The following is a 15,753-nucleotide window of genomic DNA, read 5'->3' as shown; positions in this document are numbered from 1 at the left end:
CCATTGCCCATTACTGCATATCATGCCGGTTTACGTTACCGCTGTTGGTGAATGAGGCTTCGTAGCTAAATAGAATGCGCGCAAAAAATCTGTCATCGTCCCGTAATTTCTCTTGTACAAAGTGGTAGAACTATACACGACGTTCAAAGTCATTGCCATGCAATTCCTGGTGCATAGAAATGTGGTACGGATGCAATCGATGTTGATGTAGCATTCTCAACACCGAAGTTTTTGAGATTTCCGATTCTCGCGCAGTTTGCCTGCTACTGATGTGCCGATTAGTCGCGACAGCAGCTAGAACACCTACTTGGGCATCATCATTTGTTGCAGGTCGTGGTTGACGTTTCACATGTGGCTGATCACTTCCTGTTTCCTTAAATAACGTAACTACCTGGTGAACGGTCCGGACACTTGGATGATGTCGTTCAGTATACCGAGCAGCATACATAGCACACGCACGTTGGGCATTTTGATCACAATAGCCATACATCAACACGATATCGACCTTTTCCGCAATTGGTAAACGGTCCATTTTAACAAGGTTAACGTGTCACGAAGCAAATACCGTCCGCACTGGCGGAATGTTACGTGATACCACGTACTTAATAGTTTGTGACTATTACAGCGCCATCTATCACAAAGCGAAAATAATGGTCCAACTAAAACATTCATATTTCCTTACGTACTACACGGATATGTAATAAAACATGGGTGTTCCTATTTAGAAAAGCGCAGTTGATATCCGTTTGACCTATGGCAGCGCCAACTAGCGGGCCAGCCATAGCGCCATCTGGTTTCCCCCTTCAAGCTAATAGTTGTCGACTACAGATGAGACACGAATCATACAACAATGCCTAAGGTGTACGTTTGACGCGAAACACACTGTACTACTCAGTGTGCATGGGGGTACAGGTGTGATACTATTAGTTACTGAGGCCCATCCACCACGGCAAGGTCATATCACATAGGATGGGAAAAATCGGTTTTTAATTGTCCTGAGGCCAAAAATCGCATAAAAAGCATCAATCAAATCAAACCGGATTATTAATTTTCGTGTGTTCGGCGCAAAATATGTGCAATACGCTGTCCACCATTTTCTGTAAAAATCTGAAATCTAGAAACAGCGTGTTCCACAACTGATCGAATTGCTTCCGGGCTCACGTTCAGAATGTGTTGTGTAATGCGTGCCTTCAGTGCTGCTAAGTCTGCAATCGGAACACTGAACACAACGTTCAGATAGCCCCACAGCCAGAAATCACACGGCTTAATAGCAGGTGATCGTGACGGCCAGACTGTAGGGGAATTGCGGCTGATAATTCTAGCATTTCCGAAATGGCGCTTCAGCAGCTGCTTAACTGGATTTGCAATCTGCAGAGGTGCGCCATCTTACATAAAAATGGTCCCATCCACACATCCGCGCTGATGGAGAGCTGGAATGACGTGGTTGTGCAAAAGACACTCATAGCGCTTACCAGTGACGGTACAGGTAACAGGACCGGAAGCACCTGTCTCTTCGAAAAAATATGGCCCTATGATAAATGATGTCGTAAACCCGCATAACATAGTGACATTTTCAGGATGAAGTGGTACTGGTTGATTTGCGTGTGGACTTTCCGTTGCCTATAGTTGACAATTCCGTGTATTGACATATCCTGTCAAATGGAAGTGAGCTTCGTCTGTCCACAAACTCTTCCACGATCAGTCATTGTCCACTTCCACGCGAGCAAGAAATTGTAAAGCAAAAGTCTCTCGCTGCAGTCATGGACTGTGCCGCTGGTCCCGGCGGAGGTTCGAGTCCTCCCTCGGGCGTGGGCGTGTGTGTTTGTCTTTAGGATAATTTAGGTTAAGTAGTGTGTAAGCTTAGGGACTGATGACTTTAGCAGTTAAGTCCCATAAGATTTCACACACATTTGAACATTTGAACAAAGGTCAAAAGGAAGCAAATCGTGCACATGGGAATTTTGAATGGATAGCAAAGAAGGACGTTTCGTAGGATTTTGCGCACCGTGCTGACGGGTATGTCCAATGTTCGGCCAATTCTAGGTGTACTACACGTTTGCGCACCACCACTCGTCTCCTCCTGCATTGCTGTGGCCACTGCTTCGAATCAATTCCTTTCCTCCCTCTACCAGATTCCACACAAAAAGAACCAGTGGTTTCGAATTTCCTAATTATTTCCTCCTGACCCAAAGCAGTCATCGGACCAACGTTGTTTTTCAAACCCTTCAGTGCCCGGAACTTCTGCAGAGCGACGTTTGCACAGTCATCATTCTTGTAATGCAGCTTTACTAGCAGACCGCGATCGTGCATTGAGATAGTCATGTCGAACGTCAAAGACGCGAAAGGAAGAAAAGCCTCGTACCCGGCGCGTTTATACCAACTTCAATGGGTCGTGCGCATGACAGGTGTTTTCATTTACGTATTCTGAAACACACAGCTCCATCTATTGATCAATTTTCACACTATTTTTTTTCATCTGCCATACGCTTTCCCTCTTCTCCGATAATATTCCGTTGCAATTCGACGTCATTCTGACCAGTGGTGTTATTTCTACAGCGTTTTGAAAGTTCAACTTTAATTATAATCACCCTATATATATAAATATATATGGTTACCGTATTCTCTAAATCCTTCGGAGTATGACCAGAAATAAATAACTATTCCGCAAAGGTGGATTTGTACATTACCATCTTTCTTTCCCAACAGATGTTCTTTACAAAACGTTATACGTATGGACTCGGATCTTACAGAGAGTAAGTACGCCGAATCGCTGTAGAGTAGTCACCAGCCTTGGGTCGCCTCTGGCAGGAGGCGCTCCTGCGCGTAGCTGCAATGAACATCCTGTGTGATTTCAGCAGAACATAATTCATTACTAGACTTAACATGTTAACCAAAAAGTTGTAAGGAGGAAAGGGATGGGGGAAGGGGGAACAGAAAATATGCCGCTGAACTCATATGACCTATAAAGTGCCCGCACGAGAGGCATTTGTGCGTGAGTACAAAGCTGTAACAATGGTGCTGCGAAAAACGGCCACCGCAAGACACTTGTGAAGTTAAGATTAATTTCTTAATCAATGATATAATATGCATATGCATGATAGATATTTAATTTTGAACAGATGTAAAAAATATATTAATGTTCACTGTACAACATATTATTGTAGCAGTAATGTGCAGAAGCTAGAAGCACTATTTCCACTGATTTATTCACAGCTCCCTCATAAATAACAAAAAATTTTATAGATATTCTCGCGTTTCAGTTAAAGCAAGTTGAGTGTTCAGTATATGGAGAAATATGTTGGCAAGGTAAAGTCTCACGAAACTGATACAGCTGTGAATGCAATGGTAACTGTTATCATACTTATTCAACATAAAGATGCGTGCGAAATCGAGACGTTACCTTCTAAAAATACTTTTTTTTTTTTTGGTCATCAGTCTACTGACTGGTTTGATGCGGCCAGCCACGAATTCCTTTCCTGTGCTAACCTCTTCATCTCAGAGTAGCACTTGCAACCTACGTCCTCAATTATTTGCTTGACGTATTCCAATCTCTGTCTTCCTCTACAGTTTTTGCCCTCTACAGCTCCCTCTAGTACCATGGAAGTCATTCCCTCATGTCTTAGTAGATGTCCTATCATCCTGTCCCTTCTCCTTATCAGTGTTTTCCACATATTCCTTTCCTCTCCGATTCTGCGTAGAACCTCCAGACGTACATCCTCAGAAATTTCTTCCTCAAATTAAGGCCGGTATTTGATATTAGTAGACCTCTCTTGGCCATAAATGCCTTTTTTGCCATTGCGAGTCTGCTTTTGATGTCCTCCTTGCTCCGTCCGTCATTGGTTATTTTACTGCCTAGGTAGCAGAATTCCTTAACTTCATTGACTTCGTGACCATCAACCCTGATGTTAAGTTTCTCGCTGTTCTCATTTCTACTACTTCTCATTACCTTCGTCTTTCTTCGATTTACTCTCAAACCATACTGTGTACTCATTAGACTGTTCATTCCGTTCAGCAGATCATTTAATTCTTCTTCACTTTCACTCAGGATAGCAATGTCATCAGCGAATCGTATCATTGATATCCTTTCACCTTGTATTTTAATTCCACTCCTGAACCTTTCTTTTATTTCCATCATTGCTTCCTCGATGTACAGATTGAAGAGTAGGGGCGAAAGGCTACAGCGTTGTCTTACACTCTTATTAATACGAGCACTTCGTTCTTGATCGTCCACTCTTATTATTCCCTCTTGGTTGTTGTACATATTGTATATGACCCGTCTCTCCCTATAGCTTACCCCTACTTTTTTCAGAATCTCGAACAACTTGCACCATTTTATATTGTCGAACGCTTTTTCCAGGTCGACAAATCCTATGAAAGTGTCTTGATTTTTCTTTAGCCTTGCTTCCATTATTAGCCGTAACGTCAGAATTGCCTCTCTCGTCCCTTTACTTTTCCTAAAGCCAAACTGATCGTCACCTAGCGCATTCTCAGTTTTCTTTTCCATTCTTCCGTATATTATTCTTGTAAGCAGCTTCGATGCATGAGCTGTTAAGCTGATTGTGCGATAATTGTCGAATTTGTCAGCTCTTGCCGTCTTCGGAATTGTGTGGATGATGCTTTTCCGAAAGTCAGATGGTATATCGCCAGACTCATATATCCTACACACCAACGTGAATAGTCGTTTTGTTGCCACTTCCCCCAATGATTTTAGAAATTCTGATGGAATGTTATCTATTCCTCCTGCCTTATTTGACCGTAAGTCCTCCAAAGCTCTTTTAAATTCCGATTCTAATACTGGATCCCCTATCTCTTCTAAATCGACTCCTGTTTCTTCTTCTAGCACATCAGACAAATCTTCACCCTCATAGAGGCTTTCAGTGTATTCTTTCCACCTATCTGCTCTCTCCTCTGCATTTAACAGTGGAATTCCCGTTGCACTCTTAATGTTACCACCGTTGCTTTTAATGTCACCAAAGGTTGTTTTGACTTTCCTGTATGCTGAGTCTGTCCTTCCGACAATCATATCTTTTTCGATGTCTTCACATTTTCCCTGCAGCCATTTCGTCTTAGCGTCCCTGCACTTCCTATTTATTTCATTCCTCAGCGACTTTTATTTCTGTATTCCTGATTTTCCCGGAACATGTTTGTACTTCCTCCTTTCATCAATCAACTGAAGTATTTCTTCTGTTACCCATGGTTTCTTCGCAGCTACCTCCTTTGTACCTATGTTTTCCTTCCCAACTTCTGTGATGGCCCTTTTTATAGATGTCCATTCCTCTTCAACTGTACCGCCTACTGCGCTATTCCTTATTGCTGTATCTATAGCGTTAGAGAACTTCAAACGTATCTCGTCATTCCTTAGTACTTCCGTATCCCACTTCTTTGCGTATTGATTCTTCCTGACTAATGTCTTGAACTTCAGCCTACTCTTCATCACTACTATATTGTGATCTGTGTCTATATCTGCTGCTGGGTACGCCTTACAATCCAGTATCTGAATTCGGAATCTCTGTCTGACCATGATGTAATCTAATTGAAATCTTCTCGAATGAGATTTTCACTCTGTAGCGGAGTGTGCGCTGATATGAAACTTCCTGGCAGATTAAGACTGTGTTCCCGACCGAGACTCGAACTCGGGACCTTTGCCTTTCGCGGGCAAGTGCTCTACCATCTGAGCTACCGAAGCACGACTCACGCCCGGTCCTCACAGCTTTAATTCTGCCAGTATCTCGTCTCCTACCTTCGAAAGGTTCGCAGGAGAGCTTCTGTAAAGTTTGGAAGGTAGGAGACGAGATACTGGCAGAAGTAAAGCTATGAGGAGGGGGCGTGAGTCGTGCTTCGGTAGCTCAGATGGCAGAGCACTTGCCCGCGAAAAGCAAAGGTCCCGAGTTCGAGTCTCGGTCGGGCACACAATTTTAATCTGCCAGGAAGTTTGGAAATCTTCCCGTATCACCCGACCTTTTCCAAGTATACCTCCTCCTCTTGTGATTCTTGAACAGGGTATTCGCTATTACTAGCTGAAACTTGTTACAGAACTCAATTAGTCTTTCTCCTCTTTTATTCCTTGTCCCAAGCCCATATTCTCCTGTAACCTTTTCTTCTACTCCTTCCCCTACAACTGCATTCCAGTCGCCCATGACTATTAGATTTTCGTCCCCCTTTACATACTGCATTACCTTTTCAATATCCTCATACACTTTCTCTATCTGTTCATCTTCAGCTTGCGACGTCGGCATGTATACCTGAACTATCGTTGTCGCTGTTGGTCTGCTGTCGATTCTGATTAGAACAACCCAGTCACTGAACTGTTCATAGTAACACACCCTCCACCCTACCTTCCTATTCATAACGAATCCTACACCTGTTATACCATTTTCTGCTGCTGTTGATATTACCCGATACTCATCTGACCAGAAATCCTTGTCTTCCTTCCATTTCACTTCACGGACCCCTACTATATCTAGATTGAGCCTTTAATTTCCCTTTTCAGATTTTCTAGTTTCCCTACCACGTTCAAGCTTCTGACATTCAACGCCCCGACTCGTAGAACGTTATCCTTTCGTTGATTATTCAATCTTTTTCTCATGGTAACCTCCCCCTTGGCAGTCCCCTCCCGGAGATCCGAATGGGGGACTATTCCGGAATCTTTTGCCAATGGAGAGATCATCATGACACTTCTTCAATTACAGGCCACATGTCCTGTGGATACACGTTACGTGTCTTTAATGCAGTGGTTTCCATTGCCTTCTGCATCCTCATGCCGTTGATCATTGCTGATTCTTCCGCCTTTAGGAGCAATTTCCCACCCCTAGGACAAGAAAGTGCCCTGAACTTCTATCCGCCCTCCGCCCTCTTTGACAAGGCCGTTGGCAGAATGAGGCTGACTTCTTATGCCGGAAGTCTTCGGCCGCCAATGCTGATTATTTATCAAAATTTAGGCAGTGGCGGGGATCGAACCCAGGACCGAAGACTTTTTGATTATGAATCAAAGACGCTACCCCCTTTTTTTCTTTTTTTTTAATCTCAATTTGTTCTAGATTGTTCGTTGAATTTGTTCGTGGCGGACGTCCGATGACGCCTGTTCAGGTTGATCGTTGATTCGTTCACACAGTTTTTTTGTTGCAGAGGGTAGCTAAACCCTATGACCGAACGCGCTGAGCTACCGTGCCGGCTCCCCTAGACCACGGGTAAAAGGTACTAAAAATACTATCGCTACAAATGAGCTACTTAATCCGAAATCTGGTGTTTATATACAGTTACCTACTTTTCAGGTTCTATACTTTGTTGTTAAACTTGTAGTCATGCAGAATTTAATAAACCTTTAGTAATAGAGAAACCCAAAGCAAGTAGAAGAAATGTATTCGCAGTCACGTATGCAATTATTAGACTTCAGGTGCACAATTTACTAGCGGCATACGAAAATTTGTGCCGGACAGGTACTCGAATCCTGATTTCTCGCTGTACGTGTGCGGTCGCCTTCACCACTTCGGCCTCGCACGGCTCTTAGACCGACCTAAAGCTCCACATGTCACCGTGTGTCCTCTCGCACTCTGGCGGTTGTTAGTTCCCACACAGGGAGATACTTATTTCTTATTGCTGTGGCCTGTCTAGACATGAAATACTTCTTTGTAGTGCCCGTGTTTTACGGTGTACTATGCAATGTCCTTTACACACAAATTTTCAAATATCGCTAAAAAAATCGTGCACGATTTTGTGCACGAACTGACCTTTCGATTGTCTCCCATAAATGTACGATGGGATTCATGTTGGGCGATCTCGGTGGGCAAATCATTCGCTCGAATTGTCCAGAATGTTCACCAAACCAGGCTTGAACAACTACGGCCCGGTGACATGGCGCATTGTCATCCATTAATTTTCATCGCCGAATGGCTGCAAATCGTCTCCAACTAGTCGAACATACCCATTTCTGGTCAATGATCGATTGAAGTTGGACCAGAAGACCCAGTCCTTTCCCTGTAAACACACCCCACACAATTATGAAGCTATGACCAGCTTACACAGTTTCTTGTTGACCACTTGGTCCATCGCTTCGTGGGGTCTGAGTCACGGTCAAACCCTACCATCACCTCTTACCAAGTGAAACCGGGATTCAACTGAACCGGTCACTGTTTTCCAGTCATATACTGTCCACCCGATATGGTTCCCATTAACGCCAAATTTCAGCACACTGTTCTAACCGATACTTTCGTTGCGGTTACTTCACGCAGTTTTGCATGTCTGCTAGCACTGACAGCTCTACACAAACGCTGCTACTCTAGGTCGTTATGTGAATGTTCAAATGTGTGTGAATTCCTGCTCAGATCTTCGGTCCCTAGTCTTACACACTACTTAAACTAACTTAAATTAACTTCTGCTAAGAACAACACATACACCCATGCCCGAGGGAGGACTCGAACCTCCGGCGGGAGGGGCAGCGCAGTCCGTGACATGACGCCTCAAACCACGCGGCCACTCCACGTGGCCGTTAAGTGAAGGTCATCGGCCTCTGCATTGTCCACGGTGAAAGGTAATGGCTGAAATATGGTATTCTTGGGTTACTGTGGGTTTCGAAATATTGAATTCCCTAAAGCCTGCAAGACCTGGTTGTTTTGAAGTGGAGAACGTCATGAAGGAGATAGTCAAAGGTGATGATATCTTGGTATTCGCCAATCGATTCGTAGTATTACTGTGTTTAAGTTAAAGAGTGCTGATAAGTGTGCTCAAGTTGATGAGTGATGTGGAGGCAATTTAAAGTTTAAACATACCGATGGCAGTACTGGTAAGGTTAAAGTAACTAAAGTTGGATTTGATATTCGAACCATTGACGTTTTCCAACTTCCTTTGGAAATAATTGCCAAGGAAATTAATGTAGTCTTGAGAACATATGGAGCTGACATAAGCAACGTTGCTGAGAAGTGGTCCGCTGCTCATAAATTTCAGGTTGTCAAGGGTGTTCGACAGATGAAAATCGATATGGCCATCTTATATTAATGTCGTGAAATACGAAGACCAAGTGGTAACGTGCGCGGGCTGTGATTCAACAATACGTGATCGCACTCAGTTTAAGCAAAGAGTTACAAAATTATCGACCGGTGAGGCAGCAATCCGAAACACGAAGTCCCAACTACCGCTTACATACTTAGCAGCAGTCTGCGGACCCTCAGCCACGATAGAGATACCCACCAGCGAGAGCCAAATAGCCGACAACCGAATGGAAACAACCGATCCAGAAGACAAACAAGAGAATAAGACACTGGAACAATTAACAGAAGAAGAATACAGCGACACTGTGGATGTTGAACGCCATGACTGACTTTAGCTGCTGAACAACAGTTGGTCCTTGACTCGGAAACAGTAGAGACAAATGAAAAACCAATAGATAAACATTCCAAGTGAAATCCAAAATGAAGGATTGCTCATCAGAGGTGGACAAAGCTGTACCTGCGTTGAAAGACAAGGCCAAACAGGAGCAACAGAAAATAAATGAATACCATTAGAAACACATGACAACAATGACACCACCCAAAAAGCGTTAAAGAAATTTCGAACGGAAGGATCGCTGGACTGTGCTACGTGAAGATTATGGCCCCCCTTACTCGTAAAGCTAACCCCAATAAAGTAAAGCTGAAGCTGATAAACAACCTACAAAATCAACTGAGTGGAAACAAGAGACAAGACATTCATTCCCAGGACTGGGCTGAAATGACGTAAACCACTGATAAAACGACACAATGTCTTAATGAAGAAAAATCTAATAAAAAATGAAACTCCCAGCATCAGAAACAGGAGCCGATGGTGACTCAGATTTCTATTAAATGAAAATTTACAAAAATTAGGTATAAATATAGATAGGAAGATACAAAGTTGGGCATAAAACCAGACCAAGTTCAATATAATAGGAAAGAATTACAAGCATGCACGGTTTAAACGTGTCAATAAGATATGGAGTACAGTCAATACGGGGAAGCTCGAGGATTTCAACTACGCAGCAGACATCGATATCGTGATGTTATAAGAAGTGACAGATATTGTCCTGGACCAGGAAACAGGCTACAAAGCTGTGGTTAACCCTTGTTACAATAGTGAACGTGGAACAGCAATCTTAACTAAGGAAGCTCTCATAGTTCGCAACGTTGAAAAACAGCCTAAACGCAGAGACATAATCGGCCTAATAAATGCCTTCAGGAAAAGACAGCAGCAAGCAGACTTCTTTAAGATCTAGATAGTACCACTTTTTAGGCCGGGTCGTGATCACTTATCTGCCAGTGATTTTAATTGTCACTCACCCAGACGATCAGCCATCGAATTGATTTTGCACACTTCATTATCTACCTCGCAAGCCATTTAGACCGGATGTACGCAACAGCTGATCTGCAGCAATATTTCCTACAGTCAGAAATGTGGCCAAGCGCTTTTTCCGATCACGAGGCGCACATGTGTACTATTGTGATATCAATTTTGGAAAACAAGTAATGTGTCAACCAAGGGGACACTGGAAACGTAATGGAAACAATATCAGACCCTGAAGTGCTTATTTCACTACGTGGCATGGATGTGAAAAATGATTTCCGAAGTACAGTTCACCGATCAATTGGTGGATAAATTGCCCCATACATTCAATGACGAGGACTCTAAAAAACTATTCATGCGAAAAGAATACCTGTCAGAAAAAAGTAGAATTTTATCTTCAGTATATTCGAGAAATGTACAAAACAGATGTAACAATAATTGAGAATTTTATGAGGATTAGAAGAATACAAGCTAAATGATAAATTTGAAAAGGCAAAATTGCTACAAAATGAAGATGCGACCCCAAAATAACATTCAAGGCGAAACGAGTTCAGTCTACAATGACTTTGCAAAAGTAATGGCATACCTCCTAATACTATGTCGGATCTCCTTTTGTCCTTCCTAGTGCAGCAACTCGACGTGGCATGCACTCAACAACTCACTGGAAGTCCCCTCCAGAAATGAAATAACGGTCCATGATGCCTCTATAGCTGTCTATTAATTTCGAAAGTATTGACAGCGCAAGACTTTGTGCCCCAACTGTCCTCTCAATTATGTTTCATAAATGTTCGTTGAGAGTCATGTCCGGCGATCTGAGCGGCCGAATCATTCGCTCGAATTTCCCAGAATGTTCTTCAAATCAATCGCCATCAACTGTGGCCCACTGGTATGGTGCGTTGTCTTGCCATAAAAATTACGTTTTTGTTTGGGAACGTGAAGCCTATGAATGGCTGCAAATGGTCTCCAAGTATCCAAAAACTATCATCAATGATCGACTCAGTTGGACCAGAGGACCCAGTCCACCATAATTGAGCCACCACCAGCTTGCACAGCCTCTTGTGGCTTCATGACCTCGTGGTATCTGCACCACAATCGAATCCTACCATTAACTTTTACCTAAATCGAGACTTATCTGACCAGGCCACAGTTTCCCAGCCATCTAGGGTCCAACCGATATAGTCACGAGCCTAGGAGAGGCGCTGAAGGTGAAGTCATACTGTTAGCAAAGACAATTACTTGCGTCGATCTTCTGCTGCAATAGTCCATTAACGTCACATTTCGACTGTCCTGACGGATACATTCGTTGTACGTCCCACACTGGTTTCTGAGGTTACTTCACGCAGTGTTGGTTGTCTGTTAGCACTGACAACTCTACGCAAACGCTACTTCTCTCGGTAGCTGTGTAAAGACCGGCGGCCTCTGCATTGTCCGTGGTGAGAGGTGACGAGAGAAATTTGGTATTATCGGCACAACGACTTCCGAAACGGAATGTCTCGTGCGCCTAGCTCCAACTGCTGTTCCGCATTCAAAGTATGTTAATTTCCGTCCTGCTGACCGGCCATGCGGCCGAGCGGTTCTAAGCGCTTCAGTCTGGAACTGCGCAACCGCTACGGTCGCAGGTTCGAATCCTGCCTCGGGCATGGATGTGTGTACTGTCCTTAGGTTAGTTAGGTTTAAGTAGTTCTAAGTTCTAGGGGACTGATTACCTCAGATGTTAAGTTCCATAGTGCTCAGAGCCATTTGAACTGTCCTGCGGCCATAATCACGTCAGATATCTTTTCACTTGAATGACCTGAGTAGGAATGAAAGCTACGGCAATGCGTTCCCCTTCTATACCCAGAGCACGCGATGCTATCTCCATATGTGTATGCGTTTATCGCTGCCACACAACTTTTCACCTCAGTGTAATATGTAATAAAAGAAAAAAATAGAAAAAAAATATTACCGAGACGAAAACTTCTGACGGGCTATTACTGACCAAATAATGTGAGATACTAGGTGAAATCTCTAAGTTCTAGGGGACTGATGACCATAGATGTTAAGTCCCATAGTGCTCAGAGCCATACTAGGTGAAATCCAAACATTTTACACAGCCTTTTGCCACCAAACCATGAGACGAAATGGCACAAATGGACTCCTTGACGGGGATGCCAGTAAGCTCAGTCTGGAGGACGTAGGCAACCTCACTACCCTACCAAGAAAGCTGAGGAAGAAGTAGAAGATGCCATACTGAGAATTACCAAGAATAAATCATCTGGGCCGGATGGTATACCTTAAGTGTTCTGTCAAACCTTTCGGCAAAAAATGGTCAGTAAAATGACGTGCATATGCAGCGACTCTTTGAATCCTAAGAGAAAAATCTCTAAGGTCTCTTGCAAGAGGACAGTGGTCCTACGCCCCAAAAACCCATGGGTCAAAACCGTGGGAAATCTCAGATCTAAGACTTTACTTAATGGTGATTCGCGCGAGTCATAATGCAACAGCTGATCTCCATAGCAGACACCGTTACAGTACCCTACTTAACTAGATTCGGGAGAGAAAGGACAATCCACAACATCTCACGTGATTACCGATACATCAAATCGATAGCAGTAACATGCAAAATCATAGTAAGAACGGGAGCAAATACCACAGCACCGACTGGACTACTCAGTCTTGATGAGCCATACCCGAATACTAAAAGGAATGCACTGAACTGGATAATGGGACAGATTTATTTGTATTGACAAGAGAATAAAATTGTAAAGAAGAATTTTTAATGCACTTGACAATACAACAACACCGACTTGCACAGATAAAAGATGATCTAATAAAACTATGTGCTCTTTCTGAAGAGAAGTTCGATGTATATATGTGTTTACCAGTTACTGTTTCAAAAACTTTATTTTCATTTATTTACGCATTATATTTAAAAATTGCTGAGGTTCTAAAGAAGTAAAGGTTTCCATTCAGTGTTTTTTGTATCTTGACAGCTGTGGGTTCATTTTGTATTATTTTAACAAAAGCAGTTGAATTTGCTTTTCATGTTGAAAAAAAGCAACACAATATAGGAAACAGTGACATTTATATTAAGATTATAAAATCTTCGGGTGAGTCATAATGCGACTACTGAACTCCATAATAGACACTGTTACAGGACCCTACCAAAGTAGCGTAGGAACGGTTTCAGGTACCATGTTGAATTGTACGTAGCGTACCGAAGTCTGTAGGCCCTTAGCAGTGTCATAAATGTAAGCTTCTAAGTCAATGCAAACAAAAGCTACGGTCATTTAGGTCCAATATTTTAACTCTGGCGAAGTCACTCACCAAAACCTATAGGGTACCTCCCACTAGCTTAGAATCATGGAATTTGGAAAACTGGAAAGTATCATAGTACAAAGGAAAAAATCCGAAAACTGTAAATTTGTGACTATCTCACATGAAAAAAATGTAATTTCTTATCCAACACTCTGTCTGTTCGTCCGTCTGTTAAGACCCCTTTTCTCAGGAACTGATAGTCATTTAAAGGCGAAATTCACGTCACATACTAAGGCCTACGGTCCAGGGCAATGCAAAAATTTGCTTCTGAGTCAATGCGGACTAAAAGCTACAGCCATTTGTGTCACATATTTTAATACTCGCAAACTCACTCATCAAAAGGTGTAGGGTACATACAATGATGAAATGTCACAGGAAGTATGGTTTCACGGTACAAGTAAAGGGAAAAAATCTGGAAATTGTTAATTTGTAATTATATCATTCGAAAAAAATATTTTGTCATTTGATATCCGCCGCCAACCTTTAAATTAAAACCAATGGTTCAGTATTCAGGCCCACTGGGTCGCAATGGTGTAAGTCAAACATGAGGCAAGGAATGACTTTATTGCTCAAATGACGCGCTTCAAAATTTATCCATCATCAGATATCCAGGAGCGATTAATGCACGTAGATTTGGCGTTTCAAGTTCTTTGTGAAACAAACACTCTGTCTGTTAATGTTTCACATATAACTTGAGACGCTATATCTACGTGCAGTTATCACTCACGGATATCTGATGATGGATAAATTTCGAAAAGTATCATGTGAGCAATAAAGTCATTCCTTGCCTGGTGTTTGACTTACACTCTCACAACCCAGTCAGCCTGAACAGAGAATTACTGATTATTATAATAATAGTCGCCTGCCTCGTGCATGACGTTACGAAAAACTTATGAAACTTTATGAAATTAAAGCATTCTCAAAAATCTTGGAATCTGGGACCGATATCTTGGCAGTATTAATAACATGAAAAATGTCCACATCCTCGATTCTCGGAGTGGATGAACAGTTCATACACATAATTCAGTTGTTAACAGTCATATACAACGTTCGCTCGACGAAAGATCCGTACCCAAAGACTGGAAAGTTGCACAGGTCACATCAATATTCAAGAAAGGTAGTAGGAGTAATACAATAATTACAAGCCCATATCGTTAACGTCGATATGCAGCAGGATTTTGGAATATATATTGTGTTCAAACATTATGAATTACCTCGAAGGAAACGGTCTATTGACTCACAGTCAACATGGATTTAGAAAACATCGTTCCTGTGAAACACAACTAGCTCTTTATTCACATGAAGTGTTGAGTGCTATTGACAAGGGATTTCAGATCGAATCCGTATTTTTGGTTTTCCGGAAGGCTTTTAACACTGTACCACACAAGCGGCTCGTAGTGAAATTGCGTGCTTATGGAATATCGTCTCAGTTATGTGACTAGAACTGCGATTTCCTGTCAGAGAGGTCACAGTTCGTAGTTTTTATTTTTTATTTTATTTATTTATTTCTTACACAATGGATCCAACTGTGAGAATTTCACATGGGTGTAGTGTGAGTCAATTTTTACATTGTCAATGACAAGTACTTATACACTATGTTTATAAGGAAAGATTAGGAAGTTACGTAGCTGTAACACAATATGATGAAATGAGAAACCTTAGGCCTACAAATTACAATGTATAAAACATAGTAAATTAACTATGAAAAGGTCGTATAACCCAGAGAGTTAAATATAAGCAGTTAACACTAAAAGAGTTACATGTTTGCCAAGAATGTACAGCTTAATATTCAATTTATATGATAATACATCTTATTTTATTTTAAGGGAGTTTCACACTGTGTTTCATAAACTCTTCCAAACTGTAAAATGACATGGTTAAAAGAAATTGCTTCAGAAGCAGTAGTTGATGGAAAGTCATCGAGTAAAACAGAAGTGATTTCTGGCGTTCCCCAAGGTAATATTATCTATGTAAACGATTTGGGAGACAATCTAAGCAGCCGTCTTCGGTTGTTTTCAGATGACGCTGTCGTTTATCGACTAATAAAGTCATCAGAAGTGCAAAACAAACTGCAAAACGATTCAGAAAATATATCTGAACGGTGCGAAAAGTGGCAGTTGACCCTAAATAACGAAAAGTGTGAGGTCATTCACACGAGTGCTAAAA

The sequence above is a fragment of the Schistocerca serialis genome, chromosome 1 (genome assembly GCF_023864345.2).
Source record: "Schistocerca serialis cubense isolate TAMUIC-IGC-003099 chromosome 1, iqSchSeri2.2, whole genome shotgun sequence".
In the NCBI taxonomy this organism is placed as follows: domain Eukaryota; kingdom Metazoa; phylum Arthropoda; class Insecta; order Orthoptera; family Acrididae; genus Schistocerca; species Schistocerca serialis.
Note: the sequence above shows the minus strand (reverse complement) of the source record.